The 8,180-nt window shown below is 39.8% G+C and overlaps 1 non-coding gene across 1 annotated transcript; it reads right to left on the minus strand.

Moving 5' to 3' along the window:
• Window positions 1–7,798: 7,798 nt before the first annotated feature.
• On the minus strand, window positions 7,799–7,906 carry LOC141615552 (small nucleolar RNA R71). The gene has a single exon (XR_012529969.1). It is a non-coding gene; the product is annotated as a small nucleolar RNA R71 (small nucleolar RNA).
• Between the last annotated feature and the right edge of the window lie 274 nt (window positions 7,907–8,180).

Genomic DNA, 8,180 nt, shown 5'->3' on the forward strand with positions numbered 1-8,180 from the left:
AGGAACCTAGGAGGTCGGGAAGAGTCTCTATTCCCCCGGACAGATACATTGGTATGGTCGAGGAACATGACATAGATGACATTCTACTCTTAACGAGTAGTGAACCCGCAACCTATAAAGGTGCCATGACTAGTTCTGACTCAAAGCTATGGCTTGAGGCCATGCAATCCGAGATGGACTCCATGTATGAGAACAACGTATGGGATCTTGTTGACTTACCTGCTAAGGTTCGTCCCCTTCAATGCAAATGGCTTTACAAGATAAAGCATTCTGTGGAAGGTCAACAAGATATCTATAAAGCACGACTAGTTGCTAAAGGTTTCACCCAAGTGCCAGGTTTGCACTACGATGAGATTTTTGTACCCGTAGTCATGCTGCGTTCCATTCGGATAATCTTAGCGATTGCCGCTTTTCATGACTATGAAATTTGGCAAATGGACGTGAAAACCGCCTTCTTAAACGGCTTTTTGGAGGAAGAGTTGTACATGGTACAACCCGAAGGTTTCATCGATCCAGAACATCCTAAGAAAGTATGCAAACTTAAGCGTTCCATTTATGGACTTAAGCAAGCATCTCGGAGTTGGAATCATCGCTTCGACCAAGTGATTAAAGAAAATGGATTTATTCGATCGGTCGAGGAACCATGTCTTTATATCAAGTCGAGTGGGAGCAAGATTGTCTTCCTAATATTGTATGTCGATGACATACTCCTGATTGGGAATGACATACCTCTCTTAACTTCGGTGAAAGTATGGTTGAAAAACCATTTCCAGATGAAAGATCTGGGTGAGGCACAAAGAATTTTGGGCATCCGTATCTATCGAGATAGATCACGTCGGATGTTATCTCTCAGTCAGGAGTCTTACATAGACAAAGTCCTAGAGAGATTCAGCATGACTAACTCCAAAAAGGGGTTTCTTCCTATGGCTCCAGGGGTACATTTGAGCAAGTCTCAGGCACCAGAGACACCGAAAGAGAAAGAGTGCATGACACGGATTCCTTATGCCTCGGCTATAGGATCAATCATGTATGCCATGATATGCACACGTCCGGACGTGGCATATGCATTGAGTATGACAAGTCGATTCCAACAGCATCCAGGTGAATCACATTGGCTGGCTGTCAAGAACATTCTTAAGTACCTACGGAGGACTAAAGATTGGGCATTGACTTATGGAGGCCCTCAAAAGCTATGCGCAACCGGTTACGCAGATGCTAGCTTCCAAACGGATCGAGATGACTCGAAATCTCAGTCTGGATTCGTTTTTACTCTTAATGGCGCTGCAGTCAGCTGGAAGAGTTCCAAACAAACTGTTACAGCAGATTCTACGACTGAGTCCGAGTACTATGCCGCGTCTGAAGCTACAAAGGAAGCGATATGGATGCGTCAATTCTTACATGGACTATCCGTAGTGCCTAGTTCGAATGACCCAATCACCATCTATTGTGACAATAGAGGTGCCATCTTCCAGGCTAAGGAGCCCAAGTCTAGCAACAAGTCTAGACATGTACAACGGAAAGCTCATCTAATCCGAGATTACGTGGAGCAAAAGGAAGTAGTGATAGAAAAGATTGCTACAGATGATAATATAGCAGATCCTCTCACTAAACCATTACGACAAGATAAGCATGAAGGGCATGTTAATTCTATAGGAATCAAACGTGTTCCTGAGTTGTAGTACTCTTTTTATGGATTAGATTCATTCTCTTTTGTACTCCATACGACATCATCGTTTTGATATTTATATATTTTGTTTTTCATGTGGAATTTGTACGACAATTTTGAACACCACAAAGTGAACTGAACAAACATTATATTTTTGCTCCTTAATTGCCCACATGAGCTGATAACTCTGGCAATTATTTTGTGACGTTGGTTGATGGTGGGTTCAACGAGCCATAAGTCAAACGGTTGACTGACCAATCACAGAGGCGAGTTATACGGATATCTCGTAGGACACAATTGTGACATCGACGTGGAGTCCTAAATGTTTTATAACATTCGGTGCCCGGTCGTGGATAGGACCTCCATGGTGATCCTAAGAGTCGATTCTTTTGACTATCGACTGTCTCTTGAGACTAAGGCAGATTTTGGGTGACTTTGGTTTCTTTCTCATGGTCATCCGTAACAGGGGGCCAAGTAGATTTTTTCTGGGTCATTTCATGCTGTGCTTAGATCGGAAGGAGTCGAGTTGAAGGAAATATTCAGCCTTTATCAGGTACTCGATATTTCTCGGGGCCACTCGAGGAGTCAGAATCGAAATGCATGGCCATGCTCGGATACGGATTCGTTTTATCAGTTAAGTTACTCTCTAGTCGGGGAAACCACTCTTGATACAGATCGATTGTAAAATACGACCTTTGCGGATCCGGATTTGCAAATTGTTTTACATTGAGTGGGAGAAATTTTAAATGAATATAAGAATCGGTTATCGCACATACACTTGTACGGACAAGTGGGAGTTTGTTGAATTTGTGTCCTCCGGTTAGTGCGGATAACGTCATTGCACATACACTTGTACGGACAAGTGGGAGCTTGTTGGGGCTGGTGTCCTTTACAGTTAGTGCAAGGACTTATAAATCTCTAAAAGGATCAAAGGGTATACTTTTGTATGATTATCAGTTGATCCACGTTTATCAATAACGGTTGGCTTGCTAGATAAGTTTGACGTTATTGTCATACGGATGGCGGTGATCAACTGGTCCCTAAAAGTCACACCTATAGGATACGTTTGAGAGATGTGACAAGTATGAAAATACGTCATGTTGATGCCAAATTTGACTAACCGGTTAGTCGGAGTTATTGACTAGTAATTAGTCAAACGCGATGTTGAGACAATTATTTAATACGGATTAAATAATAATGGCTAAGACGAATTAAGCAGTTTATTCGTAAATTGAATATAAACGATTTATATTTGATTAATGTATATTGAATTAATTATACAATATTGTCTTTGTCGGACATGTATTAATATTTCAACTAATCCGTGTTATTAGTCGATGTATTAATAACCGATAACCGATGATGATTTATAATAAAACCCGTCATATACATTTTAGCGGAATTGATCGGACCACAAGTTAAAAATGAGGAGAAAGTGGAAAGCCCACTCCCTCCTCTCATGACCCGCGGACCGAGACAACAAAAGGAGAGGCTCCCTCTCCTTTTGACCTAAGGATTCATTTTTACATAAAAATTAGGGTTTTGAGGAGTATTTTTCTCTGAAAAACCTAGATCTCACATCGAATAACCTCACAATAGCTCTCTCGATATTGCAAGTAAATTAGAGACCATTTCTAGCACAAGGGCATAGTCTCAGACGGTCTTGGGTGCAACGATTAGGAGGAAATCTCTGTTGATTTCTGTTCTTTACGCCGCACATCAAAGGACCCGAGGTTGATTCTTAAACTTTATCGTTTTCTATTGTATTTCGTTTATGACCATAAATAGCATGTTATATTTACGTTATAATCCTTAAAATTAAGGGAATTTTACGGATATTTCCCTACAAAAACTTCCCCTGTTTTTGCGAAACCCGTCAACCATCCACACAAACCACGACTTCCGACCACCCTAACACCACCACTAGGACCGAATAATCACCACGAACCCAGACAACCTAATTTCGAGTCCAACGGGTCAAGCAATTGTGTATAAAACGGTTCCAACGTGTTTAGCAATAACTATGCCCTACCCGTGTTTTCCGGCCACCCACCGTACTAAACGCCAGAAACAACCACCCAAAACCACCACAAAGTGGTCGACTCACAGCCTAGGTCACAACCCGCCCAAGCCCAGGTCAAGTAAGGTTCGTTTATGGTCCAAACTGGGTCGAAGTCCACTGCTCCCATGTTTTAAACCCGCCTCCACAGCCCTCGAAAACCCTTCTGCCACCGCCACCATACGCCTTCCCTGACACCACCACCGTACCCAATCCAACCCTTGCAACCCTATGTACCACCTCCCAAAGTTTGGTCTGATTCCGTCAAGGTTTGGGTCAGTTTCTAAGCGTCTTAAGATCGTCTCACATTCAGCTTAATAAGAAAATAAAACGAGATTAGAAATTGGTTACCTATTATTTACCGCTTGCTAATTCCGTCTCCAAAAGCTCCTCCTCTTAATTTGTGATTTATTTCTCAGATTTAATAGGGTATTTATAGTGTAGGAATATAGAGAATGTGAGGTCAATTAGGAAACTATATAATTTTACCTTATTCTAATTAGTATAGGAATTATTATTATAATAATTACCATTATATTATTATTATTATTATTACATATGTTAATCTTACCATAAATGGGATTTCCTCATACAATATTTACTAATTTATTATTGACATAAATTTATTATTACTATTAATATAATTATAATTACTTTTATATATTGTTATTCCCATATTATTTTATTATTAATTCTCGATACAAAACCCGATCACACCCATATTATACCAATAAATTTCGGCCCATACAATAATGGCACACGGTCCAAAGCACAAATATTAACTAAACCCAATTCCCAACTTGCTTACTTCCTTTATTATTTAATTAACGTCTTACTTGTAATTACTATTAGAAATGTCATTTAATCAATTATTAAATTACATAAATTATTCTTATAAAATACAGAGTATTACAGAGTCTAAATAAAATGAACCCGAGGAGAGTTGTTTGGAGCTACTGCAAAGGCTTGGGAGACGTCTCGAAGTCGCATTAAGGCGCTTACGATCTCGAGCCGGTCACATAGGGAAGTCGTGGGAATTGTGTGTACTTCGAGTCATGTGTGTATTACTTGTAACTTGAACCATGTGAAATTGTTGGATGAAATGATGAAAGATTTGGAACATGGTAGTATATGAAAGGCGAATTGCGAATTTATATATGATAGATCTCGAGCATGAAATATGTTGAGCATGTTATATGTTTAATACGTGGCTTTTAAAAAGGGGTAGTTGTGTATATGTGTATATTCGTTTAGAAAGGCATGTTTACATATGTTTACGATAGCTTACAGCTCATTTTTGGCATGACTCGGCCGAGCAGGGCGGGTACTCGACCGAATAGGGGGTACTCGGCCCAGGCACTTGACCGAGTGTTGTTTGAGGTATAGTTGGCAGTAGCCACTGGTTGTGATCACTCGACCGAGTAATAGAGCATACTCGACCGAGCATCATCCATAGTCGACCGAGTATGTTTTCTGTGTTTTTAACGTTGGCTACTGATGTGAACATTATTTGCGCACATTTAGTCCCCTAATTGAGCCTATTTTGCATACTATTATAGCCTTTCATGACCCTTTTATCCGTCAAAACCTTCCTATTTGCTTTTCTAGCGCATTTCATATGTTTTGTAGAAAAGGAGATAAAAAGGCAGAAATTCCCGTCTGTCGTGCATATTTGGAAGCTTTTTGATGATATTGGATGGACTAGTATAAAGAGGAGACAAGAATGATGACCAAGGATGTAGGAATAAAGTGTATATAGAAGGATCATAGGGTTAAAACGCAAGGATGACGAGAAGGAGGTCAATGCAAGAAGAAATTGCTCGGGACCAAACCAAGGGTTGCTCATTTGGCTCTTAAAGTATGCTAGATGGAACGGCGTCGAAAAAACAAGTGATCTAGGCTTTTGAATCACTCCAATAGGAGTCCGGATGAGAAAATGACGTTCGTTTTACAATCCGAGGTCAAACAAAGAAGCTGCCCGCCAATCCGCTCGTCCCGAGACTCAAGACGCTCGGATTCCTGAGACCCAATCCGCCCGTCTTCTCCTCAAGACGCTCGGATTCACCCAATCCGCCCATCTTCCCCTCAAGACGCTCGGATTGTTAGACAGAAGGAAAAGTTAAATACACAGCCCAGAATCCGAGCGTCCCGAGACCAATCCGCTCGGATTCTCTTATAGCTATTCCGTCTTCTACTTGTTCAATGAAGGATGCGCATATTTTTCAAAGACCGGCGAAAAGGAGACCGGAGTCTCTCTTGAGACCGGCGATTCCCTACCCAACAATTAGCATTGTTAAATTACTATTTTACCCTTGCTTAACCTAATGATGCTCTATTATATATATCCCATTTGTAATAATCAAATCATCAAGTTTTCATTAGATTAATTCAACTTTCCTTAGATTAGATTAGGAGTAGATTAGAATAGATTAATCTCAATCTTCCCACAAAATTACACATTAATCTCTCCTTAATTATTGTTCAAGTTTATTATTCAAGTTTGTTACTTTTGGGTAATTGAAGATTATTGGGTTATTATTGGAGGATTGACAACCTTCATCAATCAATCAAGTTTCTTCTATTATTCTTTGCTTTATTATTTGGATCATCTCAAGTTTGGTTAAATTCCTTTACTCTTTAATCTTTATTGTTCATTTCTTCATTCTATTATCATGTTTATACTTGTTGTGATTATTGACACCATTAATGACATGTTTCCCATGATAATGAGTGAGTAGTCTTTTAGCTAGGATTAGTGGGTAATTAGGGGAAACCAACATGGGATTGATTCATGCTTAATCCAATATGTCACATGATTAAATTGCTTGCTTGTTGTGATGTCAACTTTATGCACATGTTATGTTTGATGAAATGCTAAGCCTATGAATCCTTGCATTTACAACCATCTCTTATCTACTCAACTTGACTTGTAAGATATAAACCAACTCGAGTCTTATTAGACCATGCATAGAAGTTGAATAGGAGGAAAGTAAGTCGACTTGTAGGTGTTGTACAATCTAATCGATTCGGCTCCGAGACCCAACCCTTCCTATGAACCGTAAGACATAAACCAACTCGGTTCCTCCACAACATTAATTGCTTGCAACTTTGTAAACATGTTTGTATGATCAACACCATGAATCCCCTATGACCCCATGATATCCTAGCACTTTTCATCATTTGTTTACATCCTTCCTTTTATTGCTTGTTTTAATTTAATGCTTTTATTAGTCTAGAACACAACTACAAACCCAATTCAATTGTGACACTAGTATAAATTGAGATAGATAGACTTAGAACCCAAAACACACCGTCCCATGGATCGATCTCGACTTACCACTAACTAGCTGTTTGTTGAGTATTATAAATGTGTTTGATTGGATGTGACCCGACGACATCACACCCACATCAAAATGGCGCCGTTGCCGGGGAAGGTGTTAACTTGATTTAGATTTTCTTATATTGTTATTAGTTGTGTCTTTCTTTGCCTTGGGGAAGTAAAACTCCTCAAGGTTTGTTCTAATTATTTTCGAGTTTTTTGATATTTTGCATGTCTAGAAGATCACAAGGTAACTTGTTACCCTTTGATCACGAAATTGAAAGGACTTTGACAACCAATAGATATTCAACCAAACACTATTGAGTTCATCAACCCTTTTACAAGAGAAGGTGAGGAGAACCCAACACAAAATCAACCCACAATGCCTATGTTTTCATCACATTCCGTACCAACCGAGGAGAACCTACCCCAATGGTACTCCCACACCACAACACTTAACCGGAAATTTTATTGCCAAATCCGCATTTATCCAATTAGTCGAAAGAAGCCAATTTGGGGGGATGCGTAGTGAAGACCCTCACTCTCACATGGAGACTTTTTGTGACTATTGTGATGCGATTTCTCAAACCGGTGTAACTCAAGACCAAATTCGATGGGTCTTATTTCCTTTTCTCTAATTGGCACCGCGAAACAATGGTTGGAAGGCCTTGATAAGGCTACTCTCGGAATTGATTCTTGGAAGAAGTTGGCTCTAGCTTTCTACAAAACGTTCTATCCACCGGAAAAGACTAACATGCTAACAGCTCAAATTACGGGCTTTAAGCAAAGAGATGAAGAATTCTTGTATGAAGCTTGGGAGCGATTCAAGGGAATTTGTCGCTCATGTCCTCACCATGGACATAGCGAGTGGTTCTTGGTACAACAATTTTGGAATGGTCTTTATGAAGATTCAAGAAACATTCTCAACATGGGATCAAATGGAATGTTCACCGAAGTTAACGACAATCAAACTTGGAACAAGATTGAGGAAATGGCGGTCCATAACTCACAATATAGTAGACCTCGCAAGGCTACTAGAGGAGGAAAGCATGAAGTGGACTCTATTACTCAATTGGGTGCTCAACTTAGTGCTCACATTGATACCATCAACTTGAAATTCGAAAAAGCTATGGCTA

The sequence above is a fragment of the Silene latifolia genome, chromosome 11 (assembly GCF_048544455.1).
Source record: "Silene latifolia isolate original U9 population chromosome 11, ASM4854445v1, whole genome shotgun sequence".
NCBI classification, from domain to species: Eukaryota; Viridiplantae; Streptophyta; class Magnoliopsida; order Caryophyllales; family Caryophyllaceae; genus Silene; species Silene latifolia.